This window comes from Nomascus leucogenys, chromosome 17 (assembly GCF_006542625.1).
Source record: "Nomascus leucogenys isolate Asia chromosome 17, Asia_NLE_v1, whole genome shotgun sequence".
Taxonomy (NCBI): domain Eukaryota; kingdom Metazoa; phylum Chordata; class Mammalia; order Primates; family Hylobatidae; genus Nomascus; species Nomascus leucogenys.
In genome coordinates, this window is record NC_044397.1 from 12,355,146 (window position 1) to 12,377,639 (window position 22,494).

At 35.9% G+C, this 22,494-nt stretch overlaps 1 protein-coding gene across 1 annotated transcript in view; it reads right to left on the reverse strand.

Annotated features, from left to right (window-relative positions):
* CSRNP3 (cysteine and serine rich nuclear protein 3) overlaps positions 1-22,494 on the reverse strand; it is a 215,566-nt gene that overhangs the window by 187,007 nt on the left and 6,065 nt on the right. The window contains exon 2 of the mRNA XM_012496287.2: positions 9,006-9,175. The gene's annotated coding sequence lies outside the window, so the exon portion shown is untranslated. The remainder of the gene's footprint in view (positions 1-9,005; positions 9,176-22,494) is intronic.

Sequence of the window (22,494 nt, forward strand, 5' to 3'; positions counted from 1 at the left end):
CTACATTCATTATTAATTAGAAAGAATTAATGGAAGGATATCTCCTTAATTTAGGACAAAGTATATCCTATGACTAAATTAAAGGTGAAATGGTGGAGGCATTTCCATTTTTAAAGCACTATACCCTTTCTAGTACCCAAAAAGCCTTTCAGAACATATAATTACAAAATCCCATTCATAGTAGACACAACAATTGTTAAAAACTTAGCAGGGAATATGCATTGCAAAAAGAAAAACATAAAATTCTGCTGTGCATAAAATAATAGTTAAATACAAAAAGATATCTAATGTGTTGCCTAAATTAATCTACATATTTAATATAATTCCAATGGCATAATAAGTTTACTTATTAGCTTAAAAATATTCTTCTAAAATTTAAATAATAATCATGTCAGATAATGTTAAACTTTAAGAGTATGGTAGTGTACTGTTTTTCTGTTAATAGTGGTGGGTTAGGGAAAATTGAGAACTCTCATCTGAGATAATAAAATCTACTACAAAGCCGTAATGTAACACTAATGTTAGTTTTAAAATAACCAGAGCATGTAATAAAAAGAAAACCACAAACAATGATCACACTATATGTGATAATTTAGCATAAGAACAGAATTACAAATAAATAACAAATAATATATTATTCAATACATGATTTTAGGAAAACAGGAAAATTATCTCTAAATTTCACACAATATGTCAATACAATTTTCAAATGGACTAAAGGTTTAAATACATATAGAAATTTATGAAAATCCTAGGAGCAATTATTTGTGTACAATTGATCTTGGCAGTAGAAGTTTGCCTAAACAGTTCCTAAAGCTAAATTCATAATATATTTGACAGTACAAATATATTTCACTAGCAAACCTAGAGTTAGAAGAAAAATGACAAAATAGGAAAGATATTGTGTATGCATTCACCAAATAACTAATCCTTAATATTATAAAACAATGAAAAAGAAAATCACCATCATAATAAAAAACCTGGATAGGCAATTCACACACATACACACACAAACATACACAAGGCAAATGATTAAATACATAAATAATTAGCTTCCTAGAATTCAGAGAAATTCAAGTGCGAACATTGGTATATGTTTTCACTAATCATATTAATCTATGTATGTATGTGTGTGGGTCTACAATGTGTGCATATATGAATGTATTTATGCAAACACAGAGAGAGAGAGAGAGACAGGGGAAGAGAGAGAGAGAGAGCTGGTGGCAGGGGGGAGAGAGAGAGATTCAGACAGACAGAAGACAGAGAGAAAATACCTAACCAGTTTTGCTAAGGTATTTGGTCAGGTGTTGAGGAAATGTGCACTCACGTATTAGAAGTGGGCATATACATTGGTAAAGTTTCCTGGAGGGCAATTAAAAACAACACCCTTTTAACTATGATTTCCACCTTTAGAGATTTGCTCTAAGATTAATCTATAAGTAAGTCATAAACAGCAATAATCATATTGGTGGAAAATTCTAGAAAACTATGTTAAGAGATCTAGTTAGGATAAAGTATATAAAAATAAATTGTGAAAAAATATATAGATTTTTAAAAACACCCAGAATTCTGCTACTTTTTGAATATTACCATCTATAGAAAATGTGTGTTTTTCTTTTTCCTTCTGGATTTTATTATACCACATATTTAAGATTTTATAAAAATTGATGAAATTAATATAATTTTGCAAACTTCTTTATAAATGTGAATATATTTTTATGTCAATAGATACATTTATTCAGCTGTTTTTGTTGATTATATAATAATTAATTATGTGGATTTTCAAAGATTATTCGACTAATTGCATAGTATGTACATTCTGTATACTTTTGCACCATAAGAAAAAATACTGCAAAAATCATCCTTAAAGCTAAAACTTTTTTCTGCATTTCAGCTTTTTAAAGAAACAAAGAAATGTTAAATACGTCAGTTCTAAATATTTCAATATTCTAATTTACTAATAAATGAGAACGCTGAATTCTGATTTAGTAATAAATTTAAAGGTTAATGAAAATATATGAGGAGTTTGGGAAGTTACCTAGTTCAGACTGGCAATAGTGTATGCATAAATTGGAATCTTCATGAACATCTGATATGAAAAGTTTTTTTCAATAAATCTGGACCTGTTGAAGGAGACCCTAATTATATTGTATTTAACAATCTTAATAATTGCTATACAATTGGCCTATTTCAGTTGACTTATGTTATACTTAAGATGAAGAAAACATTTCATCAATTGAATCTTTTTTAGTGAAAAGTCATGAACATGCCAATAAAAAATAAACATATTTAGCAACTAAAGTAAGGAGAATTAAATGAGATAATTTGTTTAAAGCATTGAGCACAATGCCTGCCAAATCATAAACTGCTCAATAACACTTGCTATTCTGATTACTCCCATTCAGCAATGTGGGGAAAATATAGGACAAAGGTCCTGCCATCAAGGAGCTTAAAATAATTGTAATTATAAATTTCAACTATTTCCATACTCTCACTACAAAGCTACTACAGAAGAGCTACTCTGTTGAAAATGATGTTAATGTAGGCTGTGTTTATCCTTTTTGGACTCCATTCTTTAATTTTTCAATGAAACATTTGTTTATCAGACATTGAAGGGCATTTTAAAAACATATAACTTTTCTTATTAATGTTCATGAATTACTTAGTTAACTCCCTAGGTTTCCTTTTGCAGCCTCTCTAGCTTTATGCCTATTTATAAAAATCTAAGCCAAAAGTATGACATCTGTCTTATGTAACCATGATCTTAGCATAGCATTTCACTATAACTGATTAATGACCACTATAATGGGAAGCCTAATCATCAATTCTTTTGGCAAGTAAAGAGTTCTTGAAATATATATCTATAAATGCATATATATCCGGAATATGTACTAATCTCTCCAAGCCAAAATGATGGTTGTCATAGAAACAGCAAAAAGCAGAAAGTCGGATCTGACAGAGCAAGAAGATAATGGACAGCATCTTTGGAGGAAATCATAAAATAGGACAGGCTATGTTGGAAAAATTATATATAATATTAATTTCCATTATTTCTTCCAAACCAAGGTTCTCAAAGATGGAATTAAATACCCTAGCCTCTGATAAATTTAAAGTATATACATTTTCAAAAATGTGGGAGTTGTAGGCATTAGAACAAATTTCAAGATCAAATATAAATAACGGCCAGGCACGGTGGCTCACATCTGTAATCCTAGCACTTTGAGAGGCCTAGGTGGGAGGATTACCTGAGGTCAGGAGTTCAAGACCAGCCTGGCTAACATGGTGAAACTCCGTCTATACTAAAAATACAAAAATTAGCCGGGCATAGTGGCACATGCCTGTAATCCCAGCTACTCAGAAGGCTGAGGCAGGAGAATCACTTGAGCCCTGGAGGTGGAGGTTGCAGTGAGCCAAGAATGCAAGATTGTGCCGCTGCACTCCAGCCTGAAAGACAGAGTGAGACTCTGTCTCAAAAAATATATATATGTATACGTGTGTGTGTGTATATATGTATATGTGTATACATATACATATATATACACATATACATATATACATATACACATATACATATATGTGTGTATACATATACATATATACATATGTATGTATTCTTTATTTATACGATTGGTAGGTAAAATATGTGCATTTTCCATCTCACATGATATTTCCACCAACATTATAATCCAATGGCATAAAAATATGTAACAGTTTATGTATTTTGCATATCTACATGACACAATTAATGGGACCCACCACAGACTGGGTCTCACCATGGAAATAGCTAGTGCTTTTAGCACTCTATCTAGCAATCTTTACCAGCTTTCATGTTGCTTTTGAAAATTATTTTAATTGAGTTTGAGTTTTTGGTGTTTTCTTCTCTGTTTTTTTTTTTTTTTGGTGATGCTAAGACTGGTGCAGTTGTACATTAAGGATTGTAAAGAGACTTAAGAGTTCACTATATAAATCAAGTTTCATAAAATTTTATTCAAATGTCTAGAACTGTAAATTATATAACTCAGTCTTTACTACTACTCCCTTATTATAATATTTGTGAAATAAAGGCAAATGCAACAAACTGAGAGTCCATTGTAATTTTAACTCACTGCAAATAGTTTTCTACCTGAAAATTAAATGTCATTAAAAAGATGTTTTTCCAAGTTTTTATGTGCTGGTTTTTGGTTGAAAAGCAAGTTATCTTTTTGGTTTTGTTATATTTATTCTGATTGCTATTTCTTCCTTCCATTTAAAAACTATGCTTTTAACCTTAGTCCAATTCTCAATGGAATTCAGTATTTTTGAGACTTACTTAACTATTCTAGTTCCTGCAAGATCACTGTAGCCGAACATGTAAAACATATGGTACAATAATTCTGTGGCCCTAAAACATTCCCAGCGTATTTACAAATTCCTCAAACAAAAAAGAAGGATTTCTTTTTATATACAAACATGCACTTCCTAGAGTGAAAGGATTAAATATTATTGCAGCCTGTTTAGAAATCACACCAACTGTCTCTCTCCCTTTTTTTTTTTTTTAAGCAGGACCATGTTTAATTCCTTCCTGCATTCACTTGCACACAAATACTCTTCCTCCAAGCTGTCAGAAAGCATCAGACTGCCTGATCTGCAAAGTGAATTTCAAAATCTTTTGAGAAACACAAGGACATTTGCTTCAGGCGCTGATTTCATCATCACCATCATAAACAGCAAGTATAAAGCAAGTCAATCTCTGGTATTCAAACCGAAGCTAGAAGATGGTGGTACTTTGAAGATGGTTAGTAGAATTTTAATCACCTAGATTTGTTTGGATGCATTTTTCAAGCCATGATATTTTACAGTTGGGCAATCACTTATTTATTGCCTGTGACCACTCCCAGATGGACCCAAAGTAAGGATGTGATTCTCTAACAAGAGGTTTATAAAATACAAACACTCTAAGATTTATTTGTAAATAAATTACACTGTCAGATGAAAATGTTTTGATCACTAATGTGAAGATGGTATCTTTAATATTTAATAGCAACTTTAATTCTTGTGCTCTTTATGAAATGTAGCTACACTATCAATTCCACCTATGAACATCCTGAGTAAATAATAGATGTGGGAAATTTGGAGGTTTTCTATGATGTATTTTGGATCTCATGCTAATGAAGCCATATCCTTCAAATGATGTGAGCGATAGTACCATTAACATCACCAGGACTAACTTTATATTTAGTTTTGCATGACAGCTACTTGAGAATTAAGACCACAGTGATTGTTGTTTTTCTAGATTCATTGTTGTAGATAAATAAAATTTTATTTGAAATTTGGTCCAATTGTGCTTTTGAGTTTAAAGCCAAATTTAAATGAAGTTTGTTGGGAATTAAAACAAACAAGCAAATATAAAATCCAACTCTGTCCCTAGCCAGTAAAGTTGAATATAATTACTCCATTCAGTCAGAAGCTGTGACTGAGTCCAATTGAAATGCAGGGTAAGTGGGTTTCTGAATTCTTGAATTATTGAACAAGTAATGCAAGGTCCTGGAGTTCAAGAGATAGAAAGATACTATCTTTTTTTCAGGGAGTCCAGGATATCCATTCATCCATCTGGCAAAAGTGGAATATACAAAGGTTTTACCTTTAAAGTAAATGAACTAAACTTTGATTTGTTAGCTGCTGTTAAAGATTCACACTGCATACTTCATTTCACCTACTTTTCATTGTAACATTTTCACGTTATCACAAGCAGCATTATGTCACCAAGACAAACCAATTTCTTTCATGTAAATGTAAAACAACATGTTTGCTGTAAGATATTTCCATCAATGTCAGTGACATACAAGGAAAGTCTCAACAATCTGCCCTGTCACTTAACTTACAGAAAGGGAAAGTAAAATGTTCTTTCACACTCAAATTGAATTATCTGCCCACTATTTCATTTAGCTCATTGAATTTGTTCATAAACTCATCACTAGCACTGCCCTAAAGCCACAAAAAGGCAATAAGAAATGAGAAGCCAATTACATTTACCAAAAGATAGATTCATTCTATTTATAAGAGATGCTGGCATATAAGATACAGCCATGTCTTTCACTTGATTTGTGTCCCTCTACTTAGTAGCCAGGCTTGTAACTGAACCATCAGAGAGCCGTGTGGTCTGGTAGAGAGATACACTCTAGGGATCTACATTAAAGTCCTCTTCCACCAGCTCACATTTTGATCTTGTCAAATTTCTCTCCCTAGACCTTAGTCTCCACATCTGCAAAATAAGGGAGTCAGCCTAGACACTCTCAAAGGTCCTACTAGTTCTCATAGTCTTTGAATTAAAAATGAGGTGTTTGACCCTTTACTGTTAGTTTTTGTCTCAGTTATATACAGAACATTCGATCCTCTTAAAAACACTAAGGTGGGTTTTCTTCTTCAATTCTCCCAACTTTATAAAATAATAAAGTTTTGTGTTTGCGATCAGGCTAAGAGTAACCCACAGTGATAGATAGTCCTCCGTAGGTCCTATTGCCATTTATTCTTTACCCTTCTTCCCCACTGTTTATCTCAAGTCATGGTTCTGATTACACACTCAATTACAAGTTGTTCAATGACGCATATCACCATTCCCTTCCAGAGGAGTATCAACAAATGTTTCCCTCAAAACCCTTGAAAATTCACAAAGAAAAGTACATCAACAGCACTACAGGGGGAAAAAAAACTCATCGAACTTTGCCGCTGCCTTCTTTAATAGCCTAAGTATTCTCCTCTGACCACAGTGGATATGTATGTGTTTTCTCCTTTCTAGACTAGAGTAATGGTGGTGGAGTGGAGCAGTTAAAACCACACGTCGAAATAGTTATTAAAAAATAAAACCACTCTCAACCATACAGTTCCAGGGAACTGTTCAGGTGCTCAGAACAACTGCCTGACCTATAATTTTTCAAACCTCCCTAAACCACCAGAACATACTTTCATCTGGAAAGCATCTTGAGCCATAATTGTAAGGCCTGATGGTGTTTAAATGAACATTGTAGGTACTTTGTGAACTTACAAGGTATAGAAATCAATAAGTGTCTTGCATAGAGAAGTCCTGCAATTGATTTTTCCAGGAGAGAGGCAATTTGTAACTTTAGGAAAGTCATAGACACCTAGGAGGTTGTAAGCATGCTGACGATTAAAAAAAAAAAATCACAGGGGTGTGGAAAACACTGCACTGCACTGCTAAATGAGGAAGCATCTCAAAGATACAGGGTTTTAAACTGACGATGATTTTTAGGAGTGGCTAAAGGAAAAAAAAGATTGAGAAATAGTAGGTAGCTCCTGCAGTGCTCTAGGATTTGAAAAAGAAGAGCGCTCCCAAGTACACAGAAAGGGTATGAATAGAGTGCTCCCAAGGGTCTTGAATGTAAATATGTACTATTGCTTGTCTAAGGGTAAGAATATCCAGTGGACTCATTCTCTCCAGCTTTTAAGATTTGTCAGAAAATAATTCATTCACTCAGTAAAAAACTGCAAGCATCATCCAGTGCTCAGTACTCTTCTAGGCATTTTAGGTAACGGCCCAGTAGGAAAGGCAATTATCAGTGCCATCCACAAGGTTACAGTCACTTGGAGGGAGGTGTGAAAAGGCTTTAAATACATCCCAAACAAAACCTATCTTCTGAAATTCTACTCTCTGGCCATAATTTTTCCAAGTAACTGGAGAATCATATCCTCAGAACAGCTCTTCTATTTTCCCTTCTCCCAAGTGTTTTTATATTCTCCTCACTTTTTTTATGCTTTCTAAAAGTTCCAAATAAAATAGGTTCTACTGCAGTCAAGAGATAAACATTTTTATTCAAAATTATTCTAACAATGATGGAGAATTATGAATACCAAATAAAATTTTGAATCCTGGGGGAGAGGGAGGAGGATTAAAAATAGGATCTCAGGTCACAGAACTACATTGGATGAACTTTAGTGTAATTTTTTTTAAATTATACTTTAAGTTCTGGGGTACGTGTGTACAATGTGCAGGTTTGTTATATAGGTATACATGTGTCATGTTGGCTTGCTACACCCATTAAGGCTGTTTTGGTGAGTTTAAACTCCCCAAATACAAATACCCCAGAAAAATAATGCTAGAAAAAAACTATTGTGAAAACAGTCTCTCCTGAATGATACTCTTTTATGTTGAATAATTTTTACCTTTACTCGTGGAATACAAAGTTAAAAGGAAGTTACACTATCATCTCATGAGGGGTGGGTGAAGGTAAGGGGCTTTCACTTCATTTAGTTTTGCTTTGCATGTTAACTCTTCTGAAATATAATTTTGAGATTCCTTTTCCCTTAAAAATTGAGGTTGAATGAGCACAGAGCTGTTGGAAAAGGATCACCTATTTCACAACCTTCATATGTGCATCTGTTACAAGGACTGCCATTTGAAAATGGGTAGACTTTTAAGTTAGAACATATCATACTAAGCTAGATGGTATTATTCACATGAACTGCTTGGGAGAATTCTACACATGAAGAAAGCTGCCCTTACTCAAGAGCATGAACTTGGCCTTCAGTCTGAGTTTTACCTGTGTCCAAACAACTATAGGATCTCAAGGCTTTCAAGGCCTTGATTTCACATAAGCAATCTTTTAAAAAATAAACATCATTTTCTCATCTAGGAAGTAAATGTGTTACACTCAGCACTGTAAATATTCTGTAACTCATTGACCAATCTATAGATGTTCAAAATGGCTTAACTGATTAGATGCCAAAAGATAGATTTCAGCAAGCTGAAGACACTTATTAAATTATTTCCAGTTGCTGTCTGCTTACCTCCAATTAGACTCATTTCTGCCTCCTATATACTCACTCCATAGAAATGAGAAGAAGTATACTGCTGAAGTTTAATTAACCAAAATTATGTCATGTTTTACAAATATTTTGGTATGAGGAAGAATTTAAGAGCAGATACAAGCCAGTGAATTAAGCTAAAGCCCCCAAGAATGGCCCATGCACACAATTTAGAGCACAACTGAAACAGAGCTTTAGATACTCACTGGTAAAATCATTAAAACTGAACGATTGACACTATCAACACTCTCAGTACTGTCACAGCTGAAAACTTCATCATCTGATTCCTGCACTGAAGAGCAGGGTGAGGAGCCGTTGACTTCTTCAAACTTCCCCTTTAAAATTCCACTCATAGCTGCAGCGCTGTCACATGTACCTGTAACAGGAACAGGAGCAATGGAGCATTGAAATATTTGGCTGCTGATTGCATAGTCAAAGTCTCAAAGTCATTTGGAGGGGCTGTAAATTTTTGAACCACATTATCGTATCCATGCAGAAATTATTCTTCCCATAATGTTGGAAAGCACTGAAAACTATTCTACCCTAAGTCATTATTTTCATTCTCATTCTGACAACAGTGTCTTATGAGAAAAAGTAAAAATTAAAAATATGAATATATTTGCTGCATGAGGAGATATGGCTTACTGTTTTGAAATGTCAAAATGGGAGTCAAATACACTTATTTGATTTGTTCTAGTAAATCGTGTGTTGTCATTGACAGAGCCAGAGTTCAGAACAAAATAGATCACTCGCTTGCATGCTGTCATATCCAGAGCATACTGATTAGAGTATGTCTAGCTTGCTTGGGATTTCTTTTTTCTCAGGTATAAAGGTGTCTATTTTCCTGGGGCTCTTTGTCCATCAAAAATCAAATTGGTTGCTAGGAATGGCGATACCTGCAGAATTTAGATGCCTTATCATGTTTCCAGTCAATTTAGCAGAGCTACAGGGAATACTTGAGTCCTATGTCAAGGAGGTTGGCTGAATAGATTTTATACATGGTAAACCAGAGTCCTGAAATCTTTTATTGAATAAAATATTAATTTAAATCTCTTCACTCTCTGTATTAACATGGTCAGTGAAAACCAGTCATATGTAGCCTGATACATTTCTCAAAATTTGTTTACGTCAATTTAGATGAATCACTAAACTTGAGAGTAGTAATTTCTTCATAGCTATGTAGAGAAACAGTGAAGGTGATCGTGGGTTGCAAACAAAAATTCCTACACTGGCAGGTAACCTCGATAAGTAAGTTGGGTCATATGTAATAGAACCATAGTCATTTTAGTCTTCTCTTTTGCCTACAGTTATTTGCAACAAGGATACCAAGAAATATTTCACCTGAAGGAAAATGATAGCATAAGTACAATAGTAAATGACCTCTTATTCAAGGAGACAGTAGGTAGTAAGAAGTGGTGACCTGTGGAGAGCCAGAGAAAGCATGCTCAGGCCAAAGGGTGAAGCTGTTACTTGGGTCCAGGTCATTTTGCTCTATGCTTTCCTTATTTAATCTCCTCTAACTCTGGCCAATGCTCCATTCATATTCAGATTCTGCATTTTTCTTTCTCTTATTAATTTTGTTTACAAAGTCAAAGGAGCAATTTTTAGACTGCAGTGCAATTTAAATCCCAACTTGAACTGGCTCTACAAGATAGCCCAAGATTGGTTTGGATAGTAACTTGGAAGGGTTAACAGACTAGGGAATCAAAACAGTCTCTTCCCCATCAACTCAACACACTATCTGAAACCCTTTTGACTAGAGATGCATCAGTTTGGGGAACAAATTTATTTTACAAAAGACACCTGCACAATATATGATATCGAGGAGAGGTGACATCTTAAGCCATCAAATGCCAGCATGGTGGTCCTATCTATAACTTTCTGGTAGTAAGAATCAAGTCTAACTGAAGTGACTTTTTTTTTTTTAGTAAAGTAGCAAACTAGGGACTGACCACCCTCCTTGTGCCACTCATGGACATCATGCTCACCCTTGATTTTAATGCTAAAATTCCTTGGGGCATATTTATTCCAGGTCTTTCTGTTGACTGGCTTTCTCTGTTTCTTTATTTTCTGCTTTCTCGTATTTCCAGCTTATAGATGGCTTTGGCTTCTAACAGACTTACCTCTACCTTATCGTATCATCATATTCTGTCGGCCTCTACGCTGAACACCAGTAACTCTTTTTTTTTTTAGGGAGTTTGAGTATCATCCTTTGGTCACTTATGCTGTTCTATAGAAAAGAGATCTATTTGTCTGTCATTTGTTTCAGGGCCATTCATTATTCATAAACATCTACTGAGTTTTATTATGTTCCAATGACTATTTTAGATGCTGGGGAGTGGCAAAGAAGCAACATCGCAACAAATTTTGTTTTGTTCTTTTTTTCTTTTCTTTTTCTTTTTTATTTTTTTTACTCTAATAGTGCTTACTTACTGAGTGTTATTAGGGAAAGGAGTGGACAAATAATAATAAGAAAAAATAAATTAAATATATAAACATCGTATGGAGATAAATACTATTGAGAAAATAAGCCATTAAGTGATATGGTGACTATAGGGTTGACTGAGCAATAACATTTCATTTTTAGTTGATCAGTGAACTAATGTCACTCCACCAAGAGGTAATAACACGGAGGAGGTGAGGGAACTAACAAATTGGGCTTCTTAGGGAAAAGTAGTCTAGGACAAAGGAATGGTGTGTGCCAAAGCCCAAGAGAGACACAGTGGGTGATAAGGTCAGACAGGTCTTCAGGGCTAGACTGTGTAGAGCCTTCAAGGACTTTGGCTATTTCTCTAAGTGAGATGAAAGCCACTACAGGTATTTAAAACTATAGAATTTAAGTAGTATAGTGCCAAGATCTGGCTTACATTTTAAAGGGACAACTCATTAGCTTGTTCTTTCATCAGAAAACAGAGGGTCTACAAGGTAGAAGGTAGAAATGATGGGAAAAAGGAAATTCCTAGTAGGGAGGATTTAGTGGCTCTGATGAGCAGTTACAATCAGAAAATCTGACAAGTCACAGGGCCAAAGAGGACAATAGTTCCTTTGGGGTGGGAGTTGGGGAATAAGAATTCAGGAAGAAGACAAAGTGGAGGGAAAGTTAAAGTATTTCCTAAAAGAATTTGGTTACTTAATTTCACGTAGGACCATCTCTGGTTTCTAGCATTGTTAGTTATTTGATGATGGTGGAGGCACCTTACCTACTAGATTTAAAATAAGAATCATCCAGATACTTTGTACCACTTGTGGTGCTACTGTGGCAAAATAACAACAAAAATGTAAGCTTTCTTTTATCACTCTAAAGAAATATTTCTTTTACTTCAATAGAGAAAAGGCAATATGTGATCATTCTCAAGGATTTATTTATTGATGGGAAGATGGAGGCATGGAGTTAATAACTATTTTATCTACCATTCTCCCTAAAGTTATTTACTCAAAATTTTTGAAAGTCGAATCACCACTACCTGCTACAATAGGGACTATAGGACTTAGGCTCTGGGTTGACCCTGTTTGAAAGCCAAGTAGCCTGCACCTTAAAAACTCACTTTTAGACCTAACGTAACCTTTATTTAGTTAGAGAGATGCTCATCTTGAAGTGATGTTTGACAGTTTTAGAAATATTGCAGGAAAGTTCTGAAAGACTGAAAGCTATTGTTGATTTTTTAAAATGTGGTGGTATCTTATGTTTATCAGTTATAGGAAACTATTTGGAAATTGTTGCACTATATAGATGTTTAATTGATTTCTTTATCTAATATAAAATCAATGTAAATAATTTCTATCAAGGTGATATATTTGCTCACATTTATACTTCTATGCCCTGGAAGCTCTGAAGATACTTGCACAAAGTCATTAGAGAAAGATTGAATTGTATGATTATGTATCTAAGCAAACACAAAAATAAGGTGGAAAAAATATTTTCCACCTTAGTTTCCAATAGACACAATATCTATCAGCACCTTGATCTTGGACTTCCGTCCTCCAGAACTGTGAGAAATAAATTTCGGTTGTTTATAATTCTCCCAGTCTATGATATTTTGTTGTGGTAACCAGAACTGATTAAGACACAGAATAATCAGTTTGAATTAAAATATTCAAAATGACAGTTTAGTAATTTTAAACAAAGCTTAGGAGACTCAAAAAGAGAAAGAAAGAGCGAGAGCAAGCAAGAGAGAGAGAAATTGAGTGAGAGAGAAAGGAATTGTTTTATTCTAGTTTGTTTTCACCAATCTAATTCTGTAGTACACTCTGGTTGTACTACCAAAATTGCAATGTTGTAATGATTCCATGGCAATAGAAGCAAGATCATACAGAGAACGCTAAATTGTGAGAGAGAATAGGATCCTACTTCCTTTCAGATGTCTGCAGTAATAGATGAGAAGGGAGGAAAACTATGGGAAAAGACAGTTATTATGAACATTCTTTATTGAGTTTGTCCCATCCACATAGTCAAACAAAAGTGATCATAAACAATATTTTAAAAACACCCTATAATACAGAATGCTCTTTCTGACAGTACATGGCTGGAAGAAACTGTTAGCAAACAGAGAGAAATACAGATGACTTGATTTATATTTTCTAGCACTGAAAAATTATATTTATTGTGTATGTTAGAAGTCAGAAGTTCCTCAATTCTACTCCAAGGTCCCCTCACAAGTCCTTTGTTGGTCCAAAAAGATGATACCTTATTAGGTTTTTAAAATAGATCTCCTGCAATCCCAGGACTTTGGGAGGCCGAGGCAGGTGGATCACTGGAGGCCAGGAGTTTGAGACCAGCCTGGCCAACACGGTGAAACCCCATCTCTACTAAAAATACAAAACTTAGCCGAATGTGGTGGCACATGCCTGTAATACCAGCTACTTGGGAGGCTGAGGCATTAGAAAAATTGCTTGAACCTGAGAGGTGGAGGCTGCAGTGAGCCAAGATAGCCTGGGTGACAGTGGGACTCTGTCTCAAAAATAATAAAATAAAATAAAATAAAATAAAATTGCTCTAATGGGAATTGTTGCATTATTACTGATTCCATGTACAATAATTCATTTTGAGACATATATAAAATACAATTTTCTTACTAGCATTCCTAAGATAAGAATTGTTACAATTGCTGTATTTATTCAATAGAATGCTATGGTCTGAATATTTATTCAATAGAATGCTAGGGTCTCCCTAAAATTCATATGTTGAAATTCTAGCCCCCAAAGTGGTGTTATTAGGGGCTGGAGCTTTGGGGACATAAGTAAGTCATGAAGGCGGATTAGTGCCCTTATAAGGGACCCCAGAAGAGATCCCTTGCCTTCCTGCCACATGAGGTTACAGCAGAAACATGGCTGTCTAGAAAACAGTCCCTCACCAGACATGGTATCTATCAGCACCTTGATCTTGGACTTCCATCCTCCAGAACTGTGGGAAATAAATTACTGTGGTTTATAATTCTCCCAGTCTATGGTATTTTGTTGTGGTAACCAGAACAGATTAAGACATAGAATAATCACTGTTTGAAATCAAATATTCAAAATGACAGTTTAGTAATTTTATACAAACCTAGAGACTTAAAAGAATATAAGGAGATTATTAGCATTTAAAAGTAACAGTAGAAAAGTGTAAGTTATTGATTGTTATGCTGTCGTTACAAGAAACAACTGTATTAGCTACTGACTCAGGACAGATCACTTACAGAATACAAAGGTAAAAATCTAAAATCTCCATTTTGAAGGAAGAACTACAATGAATGTTGACTACATTGACTTTTCCACAAATATAAGTTATTTTTCTAAAAATCAGATAGTTTAGAGCTCAGATGGATCCCCTGCAAGGGCCTTAAATGTGTGTTGTTACCAGGCAAGTTTTGCAGACTACTACATCCAATGGTTGAGATTTTATGATTATGGACAAGGGCACCTGAATGCCCTGCCCAGAGCCTAGGTATACTGAATAGCAAACCTCCACAACTGTATTATATATTTATATATACATAATTTATTTATAGCTATATTTTTATATATACATATATATATATATATATATACATACACACACATATATGTATGTTCTCTCTCCCTCTCCTGCCACTGCAGGGACACTTAATAAATAGCTTGGATATAATCATGGGCTTAGGTTGATTACAGGAGGTTAACTGGCAAAACCTAGAACAAGAATGGGGACAGATTCTCGAAGGTAAAGATGGATACAGAATAAAAGTGAATGTATATTGAACAGTCCTGGGAATATAAGGTGAAAGTATATTTGGAGACATGGGAGAAAAATTCTGAGAAGGCTGGAGGGAAACTCCTAAATGAGAACATTGATTTTTATCAGTTTACTCATAGAAAAGCAAGAGGTGGAAGAAACCGGCCTGGGTTGTAGTGTCTATGGGTAGACGATAGTTTCAAAAACTAGGAATTTTGGTATATCTCCCTTTGGGTTGAAAGGTAAATGGGAAGAATTGCTTCAATCTGAATTTGTAGTGATATCTGTATCCCTCAGGTAAAAGCACATCTGTTGACTGGGCATGGTGGCTCACACCTGTAATCCTAGCATTTTGGGAGGCCAAGGCGGGCAGATCACCTGAGGTCACTAGTTTGAGACCAGCCTGGACAACATGGTGAAACCTGGTCTCTACAAAAAATACAAAAACTGGCCCAGTGTAGTGGGGCATGCCTGTAGTCCCAGGTACTTGGGAGGCTGAGGCACAAGAATCGCTTGGACACAGGAGGTGGAGGTTGCAGTGATTCAAGATCATTCCACTGCACTCCAGCCTGGGCAACAGAGCAAGGCTGCATCTCAAAAAAAAAAAAAAAAGGGGGTACATCTCTTAAATTTAAGATCTGAGAGGTTAGAGCTTCAAAACCCAGTTTCACCATTTAGGAAGTGGTGAATCCTGAATAGGATCTCTTGAGCAAGTTATTTAATTTCTCTCAGTCTGAGTTTTCTTACCTGTCAAATGGGGCTAATAGTAGCTACTTTATTTTATTTTTTTCTTCTATGTTTATTTTAGGTTCAGGGAGTACATGTGCAGGTTTGTTGCATGTGTAAATTGTGTGTTGCGGGGCTTGGTGTACGCATGGTCCCGTCTCCAAGGTAGTGAGCACAGTACTCACTTGGTAGCCTTCCAGTCCACCTTTCTGCACTGTCTCCTCGAGCCCTCCCCAGTATCTATTGCTCCCGTCTTTGTGTCCATATGTATTCAGTATTTAGCTCCCACTAATAAGTGAGAACATGCGGTATTTGGTTTTCTGTTCCTGTGTTAGTTTGCTTAGGATAATGGCCTCCATGTAGCTATTTCATAATGCCAGAATGTGCATTGTAGGTGTTCTAATTTCCATACTCCCTATCCCACTGGTACATATTTTGTATTCCAGGATGCCTTGTATTAGAGCTAAAAACAAAAATCATACTCTAAAATCTTGTCTGGGTGTGTAATCTAGCCAGTTTAGCATAAAGGAGAACTATAAATCAGGAATGAGGGCTCACACCACACCGTTTCCACTTTGAGGTAGGAATGAACAGAGGCAGCACAGAGAACTAGGAAAGATGGTGCAAAGTCTTCCTGTTGAGGATGCCCTGGCTGTTTTGGTGGGTGGGTGTGATCAGTTGGTGTCAGGGCACGTTGCCTCCCTTGTTAAGTGATCCTGTCTTGTCAAAGCCCACCCCACACTCCAGGAAAGAGGCTGGTGCTCCCTAAGTAGTCACCAGCAGTCTGGTTTGAACTACAGTAATCTCAGGGGGTTTGTCAGGGTATATTCCCTCCCTCATCAAGTGACCGTAGCTTGCCAAGAGTCCACCTCACACTGCAGGAAGAAATGTGCATTGATTAACTCAGTATGTGCAATTTTACACCTGCAGTTTCTCCACTCATAACATGAGCATATAACCTTCTCATTCAATATTTTCCAATACCACATGCTTTTATTTGATTTTGGGTTTTGTGTCTAATATATTGTATTTCATTGAATAACTAGGCCATGATATTTAACCAAACCTCTAAAGGGACATGTTTGGTTTATTTTTAAGTATTTGTTACTATAAATCACAGTATAATTAGCATTTCCTTTTTTATTTAAATTTTTTTTCATATTTTTATAGACATAGGATCTCACTATGTTGTCCAGACTGGTTTTGAATTCCTGGGCTCAAGCAATCTTCCTGCCTCAGCCTCTCAAAATGCGGGGATTACAAGTGTGAGCCACTGCACCTAGTCAACATTATTTATATATATATATATATAAAATATATATTATATATATTTTATATATAATATATTTTTATATTATATATTTTTATATATAATATATATATTTGTGCATATCTCTTATTATACCTTTAAGGATGAATTCCTAGAAGTGGAAATATTGAGTCTTCCATATACATTGCCAATTTGGTTCTGCCAGTAAGGTTCTGCCAATTTACATTTCTTTAAGGGTGCATTGGGATATTACTTCACTCTTGCCAATACTGTGGCAAAAAATATTGCTATTTTTTAAAACTGTTTATGAATTTGTCAGCTACTCAAGATAATAATTATAGTCAACACACATATAGTGCTTACTATGTGCCAAGCACTGTTCTAGCACTTCATATATGTACTAGGTAGGATTCTAAAGTGGCCCTTAAATTCCCTACCATGTAATGTATACACCCTGTTCCCGTATAACCCTAGACATGTGAATACTGTGAGATACCACTCCTGCGATTGTGTTATGTTTATGTTGCTATGTTTATGTTACATAGCAAAAAGGATTTTGCACATGAATTAAAGACCCAAACCAGATAGGGAGATTATGCAGGTGGGCTTGACCTAATCACATGAGCCCTTGAAATCAAGGTCTAGAGGTCAGATACTAAGGTTGAGAGGGATTCGATGAGAGAGAGATTCTCTGGCTGATGTGGAGTAGGAAAGGGTCACATGACAGCACATGTGTGCAGCTTCCAGGAGCTGAGAGCAGCCTTCAGCCAGCTGACAGGAAGCAGGAAACAGAAACCTCAGTTCTATCAGCCCAAGGAGCAGAATTCTGCCAAAAACAAGAATGAGCTTGGAAGTAGATTTTTCCCCAGAGTGACCAGATAAGAGTTCAGCCAAGTGACACCTTTATTCTAGCCTTGGGAGGCCCTGACCAAAGAACCTAGCCATACCGTGCTGGACTCTTTTTTTTTTTTTTTTTTTGAGACTGGTCTCATTTCTCACCCAGGCTGGAGTGCAGTGGCATGACAATGGCTCAGTGCAGCCTCAACCTCATGGGTTCAAGTGATCCTCCTGCCTCAGTCTCCAAGTAGCTAGGACTATAGGCATGTACCACCATGCCTGACTAATTTTTTTGATTTTTAGTAGAGATGGGGTCTCACTATGTTGCCCAGGCTCATCTTGAACTCCTGCGCTCGAGCAAACCTCTCGCCTTGGCCTCCCAAAGTGCCTATGCAGGACTTCTAACCTACAGTAATATAAGCTGATAAATAAATGTGGTTTGAAGTCGTTAAGTTTATGGGAATTTGTTACATGTTAATAGAAAATTAGTATAATACATATCAACTCATTTAATCTTCATAGCCATATAAGATAGGCATTATTATTAATAATACCATTTAGAGATTAAAAACTGAAGCATATGGGGGCTGGGTGATGGGGCCAAGGTCACACAGGTAGTTTTAGAGCCAGAATTCAAACCCAGGCTTTTGGGCACTTGAAATCATAATTTTATCATCATGGACTTTCATGACTTTCGATATCTCACTGCTTGATATTGTTTTGTCTTGTTTTTGAATACTTAGAATTACATTTTTTCTCCCACATACTTTCTTTTTATTCTTAATGTGTTTCTGTGTGTGTATGTGTGTGCCTGCGTGACTTAATTTTCCTTTTCCTGGTAAAATATACATAAATATTGTTTATAAACATTCATAACAGCTATAAAAAAGACATATTTCATTTGTGATTTTTGGTATGTTTCAATTATCTTTACAGAAAAAGTAGGTTATGAACACTCTTTATAACCAGGTGCCTTCACAGGGTTTAATGAGAATTCTTTGGGATATTTTTCATATTGTCCATAATGTCCTGTTTAGTTTTAGTTAATAAATAGCTTCGCTTTTGGATAAACAGATGATAATAATGTTCTTGAGTTTTTACTGGGTGTTAGAAACTAAATTCTGGGAACATGTTATCTTGTTTGCCCTTACAATGATTCTGAATTAAGCATTATGCTTCTCTTTTTATCATGGAGCAACATGAAGCTTAGGATGGAAGTAACCTACACACATTGACAAATGCAATTAAGTAACTGAGCTGGAATTAAAACTCACCTTGCCTGACTCCAAAGACTGTGCTCTTTAAGGTCATGCTACACCCCTTCTATATAAAACTTGGCATAGGTTTCCTACTCAATTTCTTAATAGACTGGGAGCAACTGAAGAATGGGATCTTATTTAAAGATTCAAGAAATGTTCAATAAATAACCAGGTACTTTTGAAGAAGAAAAGTAAGGTAAATAGAAGACGAGACATGAGAGAAAAGGAGTAGTTTCCAGATTTTCCTCATGGAGAAGAAGTTTAAACAAAATGGAATCATGCTTTTGGAAGTAAAACTTCTTTGGACAGCAAATATTTTTAAACACAGGTACACGTGCTGCTTTTTTGAAGTTTAAGAGCACAACATGGGGGAGAGAAAAAGAGTGAAAATTTTAAAAAATTGAATATATTACTGTGGTGAAGAATGAATACATATGTAATTGAATAATTTTGGAAGTGTTTTCGTATTAGAAACATTGGAGCTATTTTTTTTTTTTTTTTTTTTTGAGACGGAATCTCGCTTTGTCGCCCAGGCTGGAGTGCAGTGGCGCAATCTCGGCTCACTGTAAGCTCCGCCTCCCGGGTTCACGCCATTTCTCCTGCCTCAGCCTCTCCAAGTAGCTGGAACTACAGGCACCCGCCACCACACCCGGCTAATTTTTTTTTTTTTTTTGTATTTTTAGTAGAGACGAGGTTTCACTGTGGTCTCGATCTCCTGACCTCGTGATCCGCCCGCCTCGGCCTCCCAAAGTGCTGGGATTACAAGCGTGAGCCACCGTGCCCGGCCTGGAGCTATTTTTATAGTTTGAAAATTATAAAATGTAGACCACGTTTCAGCCTTTGAGTTAGAGGCTCTTTAATAACACAGTAGATATACATCTGTCTTAAAAATGCTTAGTGAAGCTTGCATATACAAACTACAATCTGCAAGATTTTAGTAGGAGACTTTTGTGTTGGGAAGGGGTCTATGATGAAGTAGGTCTAACAATGTCCTTTTTTTTTTTAACCTTTCTTTCCTTTCTTTCCTTTTCTTTCCCTTTCTTTCTTTCCTCCCTCCCTCCCTCCCTCCCTCCCTTCCTTCCTTCCCTTCTTCCTTCCCTTCCTCCCTCCTTCCCTCTCTCTCTCTCTTTCTTTCTTCTTTCTTTCTGACAGAGTCTCACTCTGTCACCCAGGCTGGAGTGCCAAGAGGTGACCTCAGCTCACTGCAACCTCCACCTCACAAGTTCAAGCAATTCTCCTGCCTTGGCCTCCTAGGTAGCTGGGACTAAAGGCACTCACCAGCACACCTGGCTAAATTTTGTATCTTTTGCAGCGACAGGGTTTCACCACGTTGGCCAGGCTAGTGTCAAATTCCTGGCCTCAAGTGATCCACCTGCCTTGGCCTCCCAAAGTGCTGGGATCTCCTGCCTCAGCCTCCTGAGTAGCTGGGATTACAGGTGCCTGCCACCACACCTGGCTAATATATATGTGTATATATATATATATATATATATGTGTGTGTGTGTGTATATATATATAGTGTGTGTGTATATATATATATATACACACACATATATGTATGTGTATATATATACACACATATATATATGTGTGTATATATATATACACACACATATATACATTTGTATTTTTAGTAGAGACGAGATTTCACCATGTTGGTCAGGCTGGCCTCGAACTTCTGACCTCATGTGATCTGCCTACCTCGGCCTCCCAAAGTGCTGGGATTACAGGCATGAACCACTGCACCTGGCCTACAATTTCTTAATATTACATACCCTTCGTTAAAAGTCTTAGTGTACGTTAGCATAGAAAAGACTTAACAGGAATGGATATTATTTAAATATCCTCCAAATTTCCCTAAATTTATTTAATCATAGAATATTTTTATGAAATCTTCAATTATATTTCTGAGAACTATGCCCCAATTTTGAAAATGCTTGATATTAATATTTTGAAGGTCCTATCTTTGCTCTTCTTTAATAATTCTAGGATTTGTTTTCACAATTGCACTTTCTCATACAATAGTAAATTTGCCAGCTGATGCCCAGCAATTTAATTGTAGTTAATATGGAAAAAATAGAAAATCTAGCCAATCAAAAGGGATTTTTTTTCACCCACTAGCAAGCAATAATACTTAGGAAGTCATTACAAATACTGAGGATTATTTTGCTCCTTCCATTCTTGGCTTATAAACAGAAAAGCATGACTGGCAACAACAACTAAAAATTGCACACAATGGCTTACTATACTCCAAATTCTGCACTGAAAAGTCCTCTATGTACACCTGCCAATCTTCACAATACTACCCAGGTAGATAACTAAATTTTACGGATAAGAAAACTAAGGCTCAGATAGTTTAAGTAACTGGTCCAAACTTGCACAGGCAATAAGAGGGTATGCCTGTTTGATTGCAAAGTCAATCAGTTAGGAAGCCCATCAATGATTATCCTGCACTACCTAAAGAATAGATAGATAAGCCAAAGTCACAGTATCCCATTAGCTCAAACGATGCATTTCTAGAAATAGGCATGCTGCCCGCATGACTGAATCACACCTTTAAGGGGTATATGTATACCACAGTATAGCTCCATGTAAATGAACACGTTTATGGTACATTGGTAAGCACTCCTTTTCCTTCAGATTAAATTCATCAGGATATTTCATTCGTTATTCTTTTGGTCATTTTTATCTAGTTGTGGTGATATTTATATCAAGGGACTTCTACCAGTCCCATATTATCTGCTTACCTTTACCCTGAGGCATAGTAAACCCCAGTGACACACACATACAGCATGCAAGCACGCACACTTGTTTTCTTTGTAGCTTATTCAGCATTGTCACTTACCAGGCATTATGGCTTAGAATTGTTCACCAGAACAGAACACAAATGGCAGAAAGTGTGCCCAGAGCAGCATAAAAATATTGCTGAACAATTTTAACTTTAATCAAATGTTGTTGAACAAATTTAACTCAAGAGAATGGGGATTCATTGACTAAGAGTGGATGTATGAGAGCACTCAGATTGGTTAAATATATACTACTATATTTTCTTACACAAACATTAATTAACACTTGTATTATATATTAATATAACAATTACAGTTAATTACATTAATTTACAATTAACCCATTGATTTAGTATATGATGATGTGTGTGTGTGTGTATCAGAAACCGAGCAGTATTATAATGAAACAGAGCAGGGAAGCATGAAATGGGAACTACATGCAGATAAAATCCCGTTAATGTAGGAGAGCACAGATAGCGTTTGGACAATAAAAAGTCTGCAAGACAAAACCTTGCATGGCTTAATGACATTTAGGTGACATGGACATTGTCACATTGAATAGCATTAACAGAGAAGAACATGGAAGGAAGAGACTGTCTTAGAATGTAAGGAGTGTCTGCCATTGAGAGG